This window comes from Tyto alba, unplaced genomic scaffold, assembly GCF_018691265.1.
Source record: "Tyto alba isolate M040663 unplaced genomic scaffold, T.alba_DEE_v4.0 Super-Scaffold_23, whole genome shotgun sequence".
Classification (NCBI taxonomy): Eukaryota; Metazoa; Chordata; class Aves; order Strigiformes; family Tytonidae; genus Tyto; species Tyto alba.
In genome coordinates this window covers 17,588,651-17,605,757 of record NW_024881297.1, presented here as the reverse complement: position 1 = coordinate 17,605,757, position 17,107 = coordinate 17,588,651, and positions in this window count along the sequence as shown.

Here is a 17,107-nt window from a genome sequence, read left to right as displayed (position 1 = left end):
TGGTAAACCACAAACAGAGAACTAAAACAGGTACCATCCTGAACAGACTGGGAGATTATTTCCAAAGTTGTATTCTTTGGCATTCGCTAATATGCGAATTTGCTAGAAATTTTTCCTACCAGTTCTGAAATGGAAAAAGACAGAGACAGCCCAGGAGAAAATACCAGTCTGGTTGGAACCATTAAAGGCTTTTGGGTACCTGCACCAAAGGGAAGCCTTTGTGGTGGGGGAAGATGAACAGCTGGACTAAAAAGAGATCTAAGACACGGTGGAAGATTGTCTTCAGCCTCCTATCATGAATAGGGCAAAATTTTGCCCTGTTTGATGCAAGAATAGGATGTTGAGCCTCCACAGTAGGGTCCTCAGTACTAGCCCCCATCTGGCTTTTTCTGCTGGAGTGGGTAGCCTGGGATGGTCTAACAGAGCAAAAGCAGCTTAGTCCCCACCAGGGAGGAGCCTTGGCCCCATTCAAACACATTGCCTGCAGTCTCCCCTGGGACACAGACAGGTCTTCAGCTTGAGCGGTATAAATAACGCTTTTGCACAGGAAGCCAATGTGTCCAAGTGTGAATATATGCATGTCTAAGTGTTACCTTCTACAGCACATTAAGTTAAATGTTCAAATTTCAGCATGGTTTATGGCTTGTATATGCTATTAAAAAGCTTTCTACATGACATAACTCCTTCAGTCTCAGCATCTGCAAATCCCTGAAGCCTAACAGGATTTTTAAATGCTTCATCTGTTTGATCTTCCTAGCACTAGCAAACAATTCTTTCGATCTCACTACCTGTATCTCCTCCTTTTTGAGCTAGTTTAGATTTAATAACCTAGTAAAGTATCATAAATGTATCTTATGTAAAGGACATTTTCTAATCCCAAATTGAGGTAATAAAATATAATTCCTCACCCAAATTGTCTAATTACAGTGCATTAGAAAGTGACAAATTTCTTTCTTCGAGAATTAAAAAAAATCAGTACATAGGTAACAGAATAGATTATGTTAGATCATAAATATTATCACTACACTGTTAATAATGTGATTTAGAAAAAAGATTAAAAATGTAACCTAAATCCTTTTTGCACCTATTTTTAAACAAGTCTTTTGTTCTTATTCTATACACAAAAGTGTATCTGGCTCTATCATTAATTTGTTGACACTAGATCAGGACCAGGGAAACCTTTGATCTGCACAATTATCAATTAGATCATTAAAATCAGAAGAGCGAAGATGCTTTGAAGATTTATTAGCAACTTAATTTATGCTCAGTAATTAATTTTCATTGCATAAAATTCAAAAACATGAAACGACAAAGCATGCATGCTGGCTCTGTAGTGGTCTTTGAACTAGTAAGTCTCCTATGAGTTCCAGGATGTATATTCTGAATTATTTAATTATATAGTACATGTATTCCTAAGAAAATATAGGCAGAGTCTGTCAGGGATAGATTTGTGATTAGTATTGTAGCAAATAATATATCTATATTTAAAGTTTTGTGAAAAACTAGGTAAGTTTTGAAGAGTTTAATTACATTTTCTCTTCAAATTTACTTTAAAAATGCCTTTGCCTTGGAATAAGAACAAGGTGGATGCTATCATTCCAGTTCAGCTTTTTTTCTTCGCTAGTGCCTATTACATTGATGGAAATTAAGTGTAAAACATCAGTCAAATCAGATCATTTTATAATTACACACAATAGTCTGCTGCTTAAAATTAAATAATGAAACCTCATATTTTCTTACATGGATTAAAGATTTTTAAGCTTATGCAATCTATTTGTATTTACCAAAGATGCTATGCAGTGACAGTGTACTCTCATATGCAAAGCTACATGTGCCACATAATTTTCTTCCAGTTAGGCACAATGGTTACTCTAGAGTTACTCTTTCTGTAAAGCTGAGTATAATTGACCGATCCAAGAGGTTATTAGGAAACTTAAAAGACAGAAGAAATCTCTGGACTAGTTGACATAGTGGAATGACCAGGAAAACAAATATACAGGTGGTTATATATATATTGTGTATGGAACACCTGAAACAGCTACAAGGTTAGCCTACTTAAAACACTTAGATACATGAAAGACACACTGGGTATGAATACTGTCAAAAACCCCACTGTTTAAAGTTTCTGAGGGTAAGGGGTTTTTAAAAAAAACTAGTGTACAAGTTAAAACAATGAAGAGGGATACTGCATCTGTAGAGTATACACTTCAGAAAGAGTTAAAAAAGTTTCAGTTCAGAAATATTTTTCTGGAATTTGTAAGAAACCAAAGTATTTGAAGGAGGTTGAGGCAAAACAAAGCTTTTTTGAAAACCATTTCTTAAAAATGAAGAAACATTGACAGCCCTGGGGTCTTTCTGCTAAAAGGCCTTTCCCAAACCCAGGTCCTTTCTACCAGAATGTTCTGAGGCAGTATTTGTGATCCATTTCAGAAAAAAGAAGCATTTCAGAGCATTTCAGCAACAAGCCACCAGCCTGATATCACACAGACTGAGTTTCATCATTTAAATATCACAGAAAATTACCAGAAATGAAGCTATGCATCATAACAGCCACACAAGTCCACGTCTTTGAGGAAGGATTTTAAAAGCATTCAAGTATTCTGTTCATTCACCTCATGTACTCAAATGAGATTATACTTGCTACTATTAAGTACAAAGAAAAAAAGAGAAGAGAACAGTATCCTGTCAGTAACGGACATTCAGAGACAGTATTCTGACTGCCCATCCAGTCTTTATGTAGTTTTTCTATATGTATAAAGGGTGAAATAATTTAAGACTCAAATTGCATTGCAGATGAAATCCTGAAAGTTACTCTGTTCAGTCACATACATCTACAGCAATTTGTTCTGGGAATCATGCTTTCCACCACCACCTCATACACATGATATTTTTAGTATTTCCTGGTTTCAGTTAGGAGAGAAATCACAAAAAGAGAGCTTTTCTTATGTATTTTTCTATGTATTTCTATTGCCATTGTACCTTAGAAGGAAACCATAGCAGAGAAACAAAGCACAGCAGGGTAATAAGCATCTGGACCATAAACAAGGGTGAGGTACCTCTCCCACTCCAATGAGTATTTAGGTAAATGTTACTTTAATTGGAGTTGATCAACATACGTTCAAGCTAAATCGTTATTGCAACCATGAAATAGAAAACATCAGCCATGTCAGATGAAAATAATCACTTTCTAATGTAATGGAGCTGAGTAAAGACAGAGTTACAACTTCTGCTTAAAGCTCTCTGATACAAATAAGTGGAATGACATAACTGCTGGCAGAAAAAAACAACCCATATTTTGCTAAGTTAATTAAATATTTTTACTGCACTATGGATCGCTTATTGTTCAGAGGGGTCAAACACTATGCTGAGCAAGCATCATCATAAAATATGCCTCTCCTCCCTAATTTGTCTCAACAAAGCCTACTGTATCCTCCTTTTTATTTTTTAATTGGCATTCAGAAGCCTGTGCACACTATTGTGCCCTTCCTTGGGAGGAAGCTGGAGAAGATCCCATCAGGAGCAGCCACCACCTCTGCCCTTACTCCACAGCTGGTAACTGGCTTGGCCACCACTGCAGACTGGACAGAAAGGAGAGCTTCTACCCATATTCGTGCACTACACGGTGTATTTCCCACATCTTTTCTGAACAGTAACAGAGCCAGCAAGGTCTCTACAAATTAATTTTTACGATAAATTAGATGTCACTGCTTTAAAGCTAAATAAAATAGTTTCAATTTGATAAAGTATTCGCTTGAGAACTCACAAAATTTTCACTCCAATATATATTTCCCTTTCAGAACATAGTCTGATCATTTAAAAAAATGCTGGAAATATACCTCAAATTTGAACATAGTTACTCTGAATTACTTTCCAATAACTCAGAATGCAAAGCAGCATTTCCAGTGATTTGTGCCATTCTAAAATATCTTGGAATAGTCAGGAACTGAGTTCATGGCTGCTTCACATTCCCAAAGTGACATAAAACAAATGGATTGTACTAAGGAATCCACCCTTTTTTAAGTTATCTTCTCCCTTCTCTCACCAACATTATATCAAATAACTAATTCATCAAAAAAAAACCCAAAACTTTTACTGAAGAAATAAGGAAGTCATACACAAAATTTGCAATATTGCTTCATTGGAAAATTTTCACACACGGTTTTAGCAATTGGGTAGGCAGGTTCATGGGACACAAGGGGCTGGTGGGACATTCCCTTTTGGTGCAAAAATGTAACCAAGCAAGGAAAGAGGAGGCTGTCGTTTGTTCCAGAGACTGCCCACAGGCAGAGGAAAAGGACGTGCTTCAGCCAATACCAACAAACGTGCTGCTCCCTTCCTCTGCCTCACAAGTCCTCTGGGGCAGAGCGGTTCACCCAGAGCATACCGTAAATCAGAGCTGTCAGATCTGCCAATGAAACCATCCACAAGTCCCATCCTCGCACCTGGCACATGTTGCAGATCTGTGCGTGGAGCTCCTTCTTTGGGGGCCACGGGCACATACGGGGTCCTTGTCAGACCAGGGAGAAAACTGCACTATCTAATACATATGTCCACTTACACAGAAGCTCAGCAAAGAGGGTAGAGCTCAGAGTCCTAGGAGAGAAAATGGGAGTAACAGTTTCCTGAGGACTGCTAAGCCAACACACTATTAAATGTACCGTCTAACATTGTTCTGTTCTTCCCCTCTTGCAGCTACCACATGTGATGGACAAAATCCAAGTAAAACACTCACCAGAGCATGCTCCAAGACAGAGGACTGGGCCTCAAGCTTCGCCAATACAATGCAGTTCTATTCTCTATTTATTTTTGTAGTTCAAAGGCCTGGCAGTAGCCCATTTGATGCCTGACATAAGGACCAGTGCACTCCTGATTACTGCCATGAGATTTCCAAGCCCACAGACGGCATGTATTCCAGAGTATGCCAGTTACCAAGATAGACTATGTACAAATAGCAGCAGGATTCTCTGAAAGAGAGAAAAAATCCAGCTCCTATTTCCACTTTGAACCCCCCCACGATAGGCTGCCAACTTGAGGACCTTGCTTTAATCACAGCAGCCACATGAAAGACTTTATTCTATTTATCTTGGTTCATTTAGGAAACCAGTGATAAGTCTGCCATAAAAAAATTCCATCTTCTCCTGGAAGCTGGCATACTTGTCCCAAGATATGGGCTTTGATTTCATTTTAAGTGCAGTTATTTACAGTCGTATCAGAGTGCATGAGTTTTCTCATTCTACCAGATGACTTATTTTCCCTAATAAGCAAGCTGTGAATACTTCAAAATTCCTCTCAAGTGCAATGGCATCTCTGAGTGGAAGTGGTGGGAAAAGGGCAGCAGACCCTGTTAAAGCCACAGCTTGAGTGTGCAGGCTGCATCCCTGATGTGCACACCTGGCCAGGTGGCAAGCTTGAAGAAGGAAGACCTGTGTTCCACATATAGGGGATGAGGTGTGTGATGAGACTAAACTTTCTTTCTCCCACTAGCTTTTCTGAAGCAAACAAGTGCAACATCAAATAAAGATATGAGACGGGCGCCCAGCTACTGAAGATGGAGTATTACTTTGCCATTACTTTGCCATAGAATAGCAATAACAGAGAAAAACAAAGATGTAAACTAACTGCAGATAAAATCGTATAACCTTCATCTGCATGAGCTAGCTGTGTTTTTTTTCGGCTGTGGAGTATTGTGGATAACCAAAGAGGTACCCTTGTCCCTGTAAATCAGAGCAGTATATATACCTTTTAACTTTGCTACCATCTATAGAACATTGGCTGCCTTCAGTGCTCTTTGTGCTGTATCCAGATTCTGTAGTGCTGTTGCATTAGTTTTCTGTGCTCACTAGGTACCTCAGAGGGTTTAAGTGTCAATGAATGCAACTCTCTCTCTGCTAATAAGTTTTAGAAGGTGTGAAATGGCCGACAGGTTCTTTTGAATTCAGTGGATGCAAGGTAGAGGCTGTGGTGATGATGGGAGTATGCACTGGAGACTATTTAGGCACAGATTGCTGAAGGACTTTGGAAGCAGATGGTAGCAGTCTGCTTCTTGCGAGTGAAAGACATTTATGGACGTATTTGATTCCTGGAAGCTACATGAAGCCTCAACTTCTGGCAAAGACATAAATGGGAATGGAGAGGAAAACTCTTCTCATATTTGCAGAAAGATGCATAATTTTCAAATTGTGAAGGATCATTATCTTCAGCACAACCATTTTTCCTCTTGGAATGTAGGTTATATTACTCCATTTACTTCTGACTTCTCAGCCCTTGGCACCCATAATTCAATTTTCCCATTTAAAAAATTGCTGAGGTCTCTATGCTGATATCTCAGAAAACACAGTATTTCATCTCTAACTGTATCCTGTTTAGTCTGGATTTGTTCATGTTCACAAGCAGTAGATTTGAAATACAGCCTTGCAGAATAATCGGTAATAAACACACAAAAGTGACAGGCAATAATTTCATAGTTTTCATGGGAGATAACATAAGATATTTTGCAAAACTTTCCTGTATTGTGTGATTGTGACAATTTACCTCTTGCAGTAGGATAGAGTCATTAGTATTGTGAGATACTAGGAGATGCTACTATAAATCTTGTAATATCTTGCAAATGTGCAATTACTCTTTGTAAGTGCCCAGATGGGGATTATATCTCATTATATCAAGTGCTATGCAAAAAAACAAATGTCTGACTGTTATTAATGGGGTTGGTAACTTCAAGAAAAGATCTGCTGATGAAAAAAACACAATCGGTCAGAGTTTCGGCTTGAATAACATCTCAAATGACTGGATGTTTATGTTAACCTTGTCCAAAGTATGTAATCATCCCGAGAATGCAAAACTGGACTGAATCACAAGTGACCTTCCTTGCAAGCTTTCCACTATGTCCTTTGTCTGTGTGTCTATGTGTTAGAAATATGTCAAAAAATTTTCCTTTCTCATGATACAGTAGCATTTAGATTTCTGACCTTTTTTAGAAATAGAAATAACAGATCCCTGAAAAAAAAAAAAAAAAAAAAAAAAAAAAAAAAGAGGAAAACCAGTTTTATACAGCATTAATGTTAGAAAAAGGTCCATTTTGGTGGAAGCTTTAACAAGTTGCTATTTTATGTGTGAACCAATTCACTCCAACATTAGATCTGCTGTTTGCTCACATAGGTGTAATAATGCATTTCTGAATTCCCAATTACAAGCCCTAACCAAGTTTTCCAACACAAAACATTCCCATTCCCCCTGCCTCGAACCTTAAAACATGTCATTGAATGATCAGTTCCCTTCACATACCACTGCAGCATTCTGCAAATAGACATCATCCCTGGATTATCCTGCTCAAGAGCTGCTTGTGGCCAATCTACACACTTTGCAGTATTTCCATTTCACTTGCCCCTGTAACAGATTTCCCTGAAGAAACACCTTTGGATGATTTCAAGTCTGTGCCAGAGATATCCAGCTACACAGGCTTGGGTTTTTCCCTGAAGTTTTCTGTAACATTATCTGAGCAGGTTCAGCTAAATACGTATTCAGATACACTTTTATTAAAATTGACTTTTAATATTAGTCATTAACAGATCTTCATATTTCTAAACATTTTTTTTCCCTTAGTGTCAACACAGTTAAAGAAAATCACATCTGAATAAAGTTATTCTCATTGTCTAATAACCATTTTGATTAAACACACCAAATGTTGATCCATCTCTAAAATATTTTTAAATGCTTTGAGATACGAGTTTTCAGTTTTCTTTAAAATTTATGTATTACACCTATTCCAAAGGAAGCATGGGACAAGTCAGGTCAGATTTTGAAGGCATAAAGTGAAAACAGCTGAAATTCTTCATTCAAGAAAAATGACCTTTTATGAAAAGAAGGCTTTAAATTCATGATTCTACCAATTTTTCTCTCATTCTCAGAACTGTTGAGAAGAAAACCCGAAATCTATTCCTTTTCCTTTTTACTGGAAAAGAAGCCAGAAAGCAGAGATGGGTAAATTCCACTTACCTACCTTTAATTTCAGCTTCAGCAGTGTCATTTGTCAGTCAGAACCAATGTCAGGATTGCACACTTTAACTGAGTTCCTTTTGCTGAATCCTTACAACCCTCACTAATGTGTAAGCCATAAAGCATGAAAGTGCACATTCATTTTTAGTTCAGCCTTTAGAAGAGTAACCAGGAAAACCAGTGCTCTGCCTCCCTTTCCCTCCAGCTCCCAAAATCTCTCTTGAAAATGTTTAATGACCCTAACCCTGCAAAACCACTGTGCAAATGGATGCCGCTTCTTAAACAGACTGTCCTAAACACATGATGAAGGGGAGCTGTAATCACTATTTTTAGATGGATGGCACCAGTTTCAGAGAAAACTTCTTTTAAAAAAATAGAAGGCTTTTGGATCACCCTTCCTTATTTGCAGCTACATCAATCTACCTCAGCTTCCTCTACAACAAAAAATGAGTAAGTGATGTCCAACACCATGTCTGGGCTCTCTGCGAGACAGCGAGGAAAGTTCTGCAGGCTCTGTGGACCAGCAGCTGCCAGTCAGCAATGACTGGGCTGACTGTGGGAAACTGCAACCCACACTGTCATTCTCCTGACTTACTAGTTTGCTCTTCTGACCTTTCCTTGCAGCTTCTTCCATCCAGTCTGTGCGTAATCCACTTCTCTCTCTAAATTGTGCTTAGGATGCAAACCCCAGGTTTTCTTCTTGCTAGAATTCCTGCTTACTTAGTGACACTCGCTGTAATTTTGAACTTGCTATTTATTTCTGTCTAACATTATGCTCTTACTAGAGAACTGAAATGCTTGCAGTAATTGGTCCTAATAGTTGCCCTTGAAAGATTACTGTTGGTTTATGTTTGGGAATATCAACTCTGACAAGATATGCCAACACTTAATTTGTACTTGAACTATTTAGTAGGTGAGTTGACTTTGATCACCCTAACACTTAAAAAAAAAAAAAAAAAAACAAAAAAAAACCTAACAAAAATTACATATCAAACAATGTGAATAACTATGCTGAATTATCTCTGCATTCTTGAACTCTCTTAGTCTCTTTATTGATCTGTGCAACTCTGAATGGCATAAGAAGCATTTTGTGCTATTTATATGCAGTCTGTTCAGGAAAATCTCCCTGCAGCTGGGAGAATATGACAGTCTATACTTACCAAGAAACACACAATACTAAAATTCTGCTCTTCATTTTTCATGGGTAGGGAATTAACAAGACAGAGTTCTGCCTACAGATTAACTAAGAAGTAATTACCTGGATCTAATGATATGCTCTTGCTTTCACTAAAACAGTGTAATGCAAACCAGAATAAAACTCTGGCTGTATATCCACAAAATATAATTTTTTCCACCAGAAACTAGAATAGTTTAATGTGTTGATTTTTACATCCTGCTACAGTCCTTTAATAAAATCAGCCTGGAGTTTAGAGGGCTCAGCTGCTGTATTTAAAAGGCATTAGTGCCCACATTGTAAGTTTGACCATTTCTCCCCCTCTCCAGCCCTTAACAACAACTTTACAACAGAAAGTAAAAAAAAAAAAAAAAAAAACCACAACTGTGCTTGTTAACATACCTACATAATGTTCAATCTAAAAAATTGCAGTTTTATATGTTCTACTAATTTTTCTTACAAAGCTAGGAGAACACGCTTCTAGCAGTTGACTGAGGCTTCTAATCCAACAAAACACTTAAATATATACTTAATTTTATTCTTCCAACTTGATGCCTTGACATCAGCTGACATGCTCAAGAGCAGAACTGGATAGAAATAGTAATACTCCCTGCCTAAAACCAAAAACCAAACAAATAAACTTATAAGAAACAAAAAAACCCTACCTCCCCCCTCAACTGCTAAGAAATTAATCCCAAATCTGTACCCCCAGAAACCCCTAAATTATTTACTTTTTTTCATAGAAATTCAAAACAAACAGAAAGCAGAAAGTTCTGGCCTCCTGAATGTGTGCCAGGAAAGCTCCTGTCATCTGCCAGAAAGTGAACTTACAGCAGGGAAAAAGGTGGCTTCAATAAGCCCAAGAAGGGAGCAATAAAAGCAACAAAATTATTATGAACAGCCTGGTAGGTAGTAATTACAGCCATAAAACTATTGCTATTTACTCACTTGTTTTTTTATAGCGATCATGGCAAAAGAAATGGGAAAAGGATGATGAGATGACTTTGAGAAGTTTTAATCATTTGAGAAGCTCATCATGTTCAAGAGAGCTGTTAAGAATGAAAGCATGAAAGAGCTCCCTGGGAAATTTGATAAATGGGCAGTCTGCTCTGCTTTTGAGGAAACCTGATAAAGACAACTTTATGTGCTGTGTGGGGAAAAAAAAAATCAGTGTAATTTTTTCCAAGTGATGAATTTGGAAATGCTTTTTGAATTAATAAAACCATCAGTAACTATGGGAGAGTTACATAACTGAATTCAATATTTGTATTAACTTAAAACTTTAGACATGTCGTTGTTAACTCCTGATAATCATTCTGCTGTAAGTAGCTTCACTGGGTCAGGGTAGAGAGTGCATCTTAAAATTTATGACGGAAAAATAACAATAAATTTTGTTTTGATATTGTGTTACAGAAACTATGAAACTGAAGATCAGAATTATAAATGTAAGTTTTGAAATCCAAACAAGGTCAAGTAGTATAAACTGAAAAATGAATCTCTAACTTTGAAAACTTATACTTCAAAGATCAAAAAACTCCACTGAATGTCTGAATAAATTCAATATTACTAACAATTTCATAACAACATGAAACACACAGACTTAATAGGAATTTCATGCTCAGACTAGAGCTGACATTGCATAGAATGTTGGCAAAATTAAAAATTCTTCATAGAATATAAATTGCAAATTTATATAGGAACAATTAAAACAAATGTTTTTTTAAAAAATCATTCAACTTATTCAAATAAATATTTAAAAAATAAGTAAAATATTTTTAAAATAAATAAAAATTATTCAACTTATTAAAATAAAATAATTCATAATGATTTAGTCATAAGCCTAAATGTAAAATAAAACAAAATTTAAATGAATCATTTCATCTCATAAGCAAATTTTTCTATAATTGAAACAAATCAAGAAAACAAAGCAGGTCATTAAAATTTTCTTGTATTGAAAATGTTAAAATTAATACCTTCCTGTGACACTTTTTACTTTTTTTGAGATTCCTTATTCTGATAAAAATTTGATCTAGAATTTTGTTTCATCTGCACTGCAGTTTAATAAACATTATAGGAAGAATTGTAATGCTGTGAAACTGAAGTGCTAGACAGAAATCTTAAAAAATCCTTATGATGTATTATAGCAATGATCAGATATATAATTTAAAAGTCAGGTGTCTTCATAATATTAAAAATCCTGTACTACTGTTAACTTCTCAGTTAGAGCTGGGATTTTCAGAGACTAATTTTCAATATAAATCTGTGTCTAACATTCTGAGATGAGCTTGTGAAAATGACAACTGTGTAAGGAACTGTTGAAAGTTTTTATTATAATAGCCTTGATAGAGACGAGCCAACCAATTCATATACACAGTACAGCACAGTGTGTCAAATGTATTATGGTTAGATGTTTCAACAGGTTGCTGAATCTTTCACTTCCATAGCTCAGTTTCAAACATGGTTGGATCGAAGGCAGACACCACTAATAACTTTCCAGCGACTACAGAAATGCCTGTAAACTAATTCCTTGGAAAATAGATCTAATTGTTAATTCCCTATTTCTTTTTGAAATAGTAATTCAACCAAAAGCCTAGTTTTCATTTGGCAAGTTACGTAGGTAAGATAGTAGTGATGCAGGTCCTTTTTTTTTCACTGTGGCAATTTTTATTGCTTTGGGGATTCAAAACCAAAAAGAACAATTAAAATATAACTGTTGACTGAAACTGATGACCAAGATTTGTTCTAAATCAATCCAGCCCCACTCTGAAATCTTTTGTTATAACATCTCACATATTTGGTATGTCAACTTGTCTTTTCTGTATAGCCACAGAAGCTACAAGAGCTTAGATGTAAAGAGCCATTCATACAATTAATTGCTCCATGAACCTTGAGTCATAACAATTCAGACACACTAAAGCCACCATAAACTCCCCAACCCAGGAAGACCTGTAACCAAGTGCAGCTGCAAAAGCATCTCATACAGTCACTTGCTGTCTTTCAGGACAGAAGTCTCCAAGGACTTAAGGGCTTCTGCTCTGCATTCCCCCTTAGCTTGCCATAACTGAGATAGTGACTTAAAAGGGAAGAACATATTTTGTCATTTCACAAAGCCATTCTAAAGGACTACTTTTTTGGTTTTGCCCAGAGGTGCTGGGAAAGAGAAGGATTAATGTTTTCTAAAGGAAGGTAAAGTAATATATGAAAATAGCTTACATTTGTAATGTGTGTAGTTGAAAAAGTAAGTGAAGTTTCAAGGTTTTTAAAAAAAAAAAAAAAAAAAAGAAAAAATTTATACCTAACCTTGTGATTAGTCACAAATACTCCATGCATTCTTCCTGTTCTGAGGTCACTTTAGAGTTCTATGCTGGGTCTGTGTGAGTGACAGGGTTTTTGGTAGTGGGGGAGGGGGATACAACAGTGATCCCTGTGAGAAGCCTCTCGGAGCTCCCCTGGCTCCAATCGAGACCCACCCCTGCACCAAGGCTGAGCCAATTAGCGACAGCGACTGCAGCTCTGTGATAATGCATTTCAGAGGGGGAACCTGAGAGGGGGTTGGGACTTGTAAGGAGGAGTTACAAGGAGGACACCTATGAGAACACCCAGGTCAGTGGAAGGAAGGAGAAGAAGGGGAGGTGCACCCCACTGTATCCCGTGGTGAGACGGCAGGACAGCCCCCATGACACCCATGGGGGTCTGCGGTGGAGCAGAGGCTGACCTGAAGCCTGTGGAGAAGCCCACACCAGGACAGGTGTCTGCGCTTAAAGGAGGCCAGGGCTCTGTGGGAAGAAGTGGCCCCTGCTGTTGTGGTTTGGCACTGGGAGGACTGCAACATGTGGGGGTGACCCACACCAGAGCAGCACGGGAACAGCTGCATCCCGTGGGAGGGACTCATGCCAGAGAAAGTTCATGGAGGACTGTCTCCATTGAGAAGGGAGCCCCGGGGAGCAGGGGAAGAATGCACTGAGTGCTCCTGCCCTTGAGGAGGGAGGAGCAGTGGACTAACTGTAACTCCCCATCCCCCACCCCTTGCACCACTGAGAAGGGAGGAGGTAGAGAGATGGGGAGCAGAGCTGAATCCTTGAAAGAAGGGAAGGGTGAGGGGAGGTGTTTTTAAGATGTAGTAATGCTTCTAACTGTCCCACTCAGCAATGTTAAGTGTTGTTTTTAGTGTTTGAACTAAAGCGTTGTTCTTTTATTTTTCCCCTAAGGAGTCTGTCTTTTGCCTATAACCAGAATGGGTGAGCCATCCCTCCCTGTCCTTATCTTGACTCCCAAGCCTTTTGCTTTATTTTTGCCTTCCCATTCCTGAGAGGGAAGGGGTGAGTGAATTGCTGCATGGTGCTCAGTTTCCCTCTGGGCTCAAAGCACAAGAAGTTCAATGCCATGGTAGAAGACTTATTTAATGTAACAACTGTATCCACAGCTGGGAGCTTTCCACACCATAGTAGAAGACTGGGCTGGGCTTGAATGCTTTGCTAGTAGGAGGAAAGACCAAGAGATCAAGGAATATGGTGCCTTCAAAGTCTATGCTGAAGATTTATTTTAATAGTTTTCATATATTTTTGCTCATCACCAGCTAGATAGTGGCAAAATAAATGGTTCCTACTTAGTTTAACTAGGAATTAGTCTAGAAATCAAAGCCAGCTTAGTTCAGTAATGACATTAATATCCATTAACTAGGTCACATTATCCACAGTTACTATAGAGACTATAGAGCTCCTTGTGGAAAACAAGTTTCTATGTTATAACAGGACATGAATAAAATCTGGGATGTATCTAGTTCAATAATGTATTCAATCAAGCAGAAAATTAACCAACACACAGCCTAGCCACTAATCCAGTAACTCTAAAAATCCTGCAGTATGTCAGCTATCTGTTTCAATCAAACCAGTGGGGTGAAAAAAATCCAGAGTTGCCTCATACTGTTTGGAGAGAAGAGAATTTCACTCAGAAATTAAAGACTAGATGCTTTCATCTACTAAGAAGTGCTCAGTGCAGCAGGTAGGTGGGAAGGATGTCAGGGGCACTCTCTTGGCTCTAATGGTCCTTCAGGTTAGACTGGATTTGCTATGTGTGCCTCATACCCATTTGTTCGGCATAGCCACCAACATATTTCCTAAACCTGACACAAGGAGTCTTGGCAATTAGAAGAGGAGTTCTCCCTGGCAATGAATTCTGCATGTGGCCTAAGCAAATTTAAGAAAATCCAGATCAGGGGAGTCTTTATTATTTCAAATGTCTTCCAGCTGTTTTCTGTCAATCACAGTACTTTAGTACACCATGAAAATACCATGTTGCTGAGAACCTCTGATGCTGCAAAATATTTTCAGATGATGAAGAGCAAGCATCTATCAGAAAGGATATACTGATACCCCCCTAAGGAAAACTCAAAGCAAAAGCTATGCCTAATCTGTCTAATCTACACATAAAGGGTATGAAGGTCCTGATGGCACAAATTTCCAACACACTCCAAGCCTACATTACAGCCTTCAGGACTGTTTTGCTTTGCATGGAAACAATATATGAGAAGCAGGAAGAAAGCTAACATTGGTTTGTTCCCCATCTGTAGCCATAAGTAACCAGAGTCCCACAGTTCAGATAAAGCTAAGGATAATTTGTTTGTAATGAAAGTATGGACAGGTACAGGTTCATCTAAGAAGCTGACACAGGAATCTCATAAGAACATCAGGTACCATATCCTTTAATTCCAGCTACGTATATAGTGATTAACAGCACAAGAGACAAATATTTTTTCAGTTTATCAATATTGTATCATATTTTTTTTCTTACATGAAGAGAAAAAAACTTAAAATAAAAAAAATACTAAAGCCAGCCATCAGTAAGTTCAGACAAGATAGCACACTTACTTTCACTGATTTAGACAGTAGATAAGACACCAACTTCTCTCTCAGTGGGAGAGAACTGCTTGTTTTTTACACTAAACTGAGATGCTATTCAGGCTTGAAAACTACTTCTTTCCTTCTTTTAAAAGATTTAAATATGTTACCTCAACTTTTAAAAGTAATTGTAATGAACAAAACAAATAAAAAAGACATAATTGTTCAGCTTTAATGGATTTATTTATTTATTTCCAAATCCTAGACTAGCTGTGTTGAAATGCCTTCCTATGATATATGCAATCAGACATTGGCATGCCTGTTCCGTACTTCTGCAAGATTATGTGGTTAAACACCAGACAAATGTCAAGGTCTTTACATTTTCACTGAGGTACATTCCCTGTGATTTCATTTCAGAAGTCAAGATTTTAATTACCAGGGGCAAATGTATTTTTAAGGTGGGATTATCTATTTATAAGGTTTTTCAATGTGGCTTATTCTTTCTTGTAATCAACATTGTTAGGAATTCTAGTAATGTATAATTTATTAAAAATAATCTTTTTCTTTGGTCGTCTTTGAAAATGTATTCAGTTTTGCAACTATATCTTTTTTTCATAAAGTGGTTACAAGTCAAAATGACATGGATCAGCAGCCGTTAAGAATAAAATTAAAGCTGTTTTCAAAACTGCTTCCCTCATACTAAAACTCAGTTTGAGAGAAGTGTAGTTTTCAATTTGCATGGTAGAGATGCAGTAACCAATTGGAAGGCAGTTGCTGCCAGGAACATTTGGTGTCAATTACAGCAGGGCTGCAGAAAAAAAAAAATAAAAACCCAAATATATATATAATTTTTTTTCTTTTTTTTAAGAACTGGTGAAATCTCACGTTTTTTGGGGGTTTGTCAGAAATGAGGATTTCCTGCATTTTCTGTTCTGTCAATAGGCAGTTTGTCTCAGCAAACTGTCAAGACATCTTTATCTAAGTAATTGCCCCACTTGCATTTTCAGCAGACCAGAAAGTTGTACTATTTTCATGAGTAATAATGAGAGTACTAGAATGTGATTATTAAATGCAGACATCTGAGGAACAGAAATTGTAAAAACGGAGGACAATTTTCCACTTACACTTATTTAAATGGCTGCCACTATTATTCCTGGAACTGTCTCATGACTGCTGCTATTGGTGGCCACATACCTCAAAGCCCATGTCTGTCCTTATGCTGTGAAGAACTTACCCCATCAGTAGTCCCACTGATTTCATTCTGTACCCTTCCAACATAGCTATGGGACAGAATAAGGCCCTTATGATCTAACAAAAAAGTTCTCACAGTGGATAAGTAGAGGTGTTGCACTTTTCTTAAAAGTGTTTTTTAGGCTATAATAAAATATACATGGTCTGTAGTTTTCAGTTCATAAAGAAAACTAGTGCTTTCTTGGTTGAAAAAATGACCTCCAATGAATAATAATGTCCCTGGCTTGTGGCTTCAGAACTTAAACCCCATAGGTTTTCACCTTTTTCAATCCCATAGAGCAATTCCTTTCCCCATAAACTAAAGCTCCAGCCCACATCAGTTTTATTACATACCTTTAAAATGTCATTTTAGGCTAAAAATGTGCTAAATTAATTTTAAGTATGTTCTACCAATCATAAAAAGAATACTACATCTAGACCTCCACAGACAATGTAGAGTACAGAAATTGTTTCATGCTGGGGAAGAAAACAGCCATAGCTCTTCCTAGACCGCTTGTGGATCAGCAGTGAGTCAATCAATCTACTCTTAGTTCCTCCAAAGAAAATCAATATTCTTCCTTTCATTCTATCTTTGTGCCCCTAGGGCATGGAGGCTACAGCCCAAACGATCACACCTGACTTCTGAGTATGCTGGGTCACCCATTGATGAGAAGTTGTCACTGGGAGTTACTAGGGAAACACGGGTTTCCCTGCAAATGATTAAGGTCTATGGCCTGGCATTAGCAAACTTCAAGTAGACAACTTCTCACTGAAAAAAAAAAAAAAAAGAAAATTTAAAAAGGAAAATTTGCAGCTTTCTTGAGCTGGCACAGTCTCTTGTGTAAGTTTTGCAATCTTGTATCTCACCAGAGCT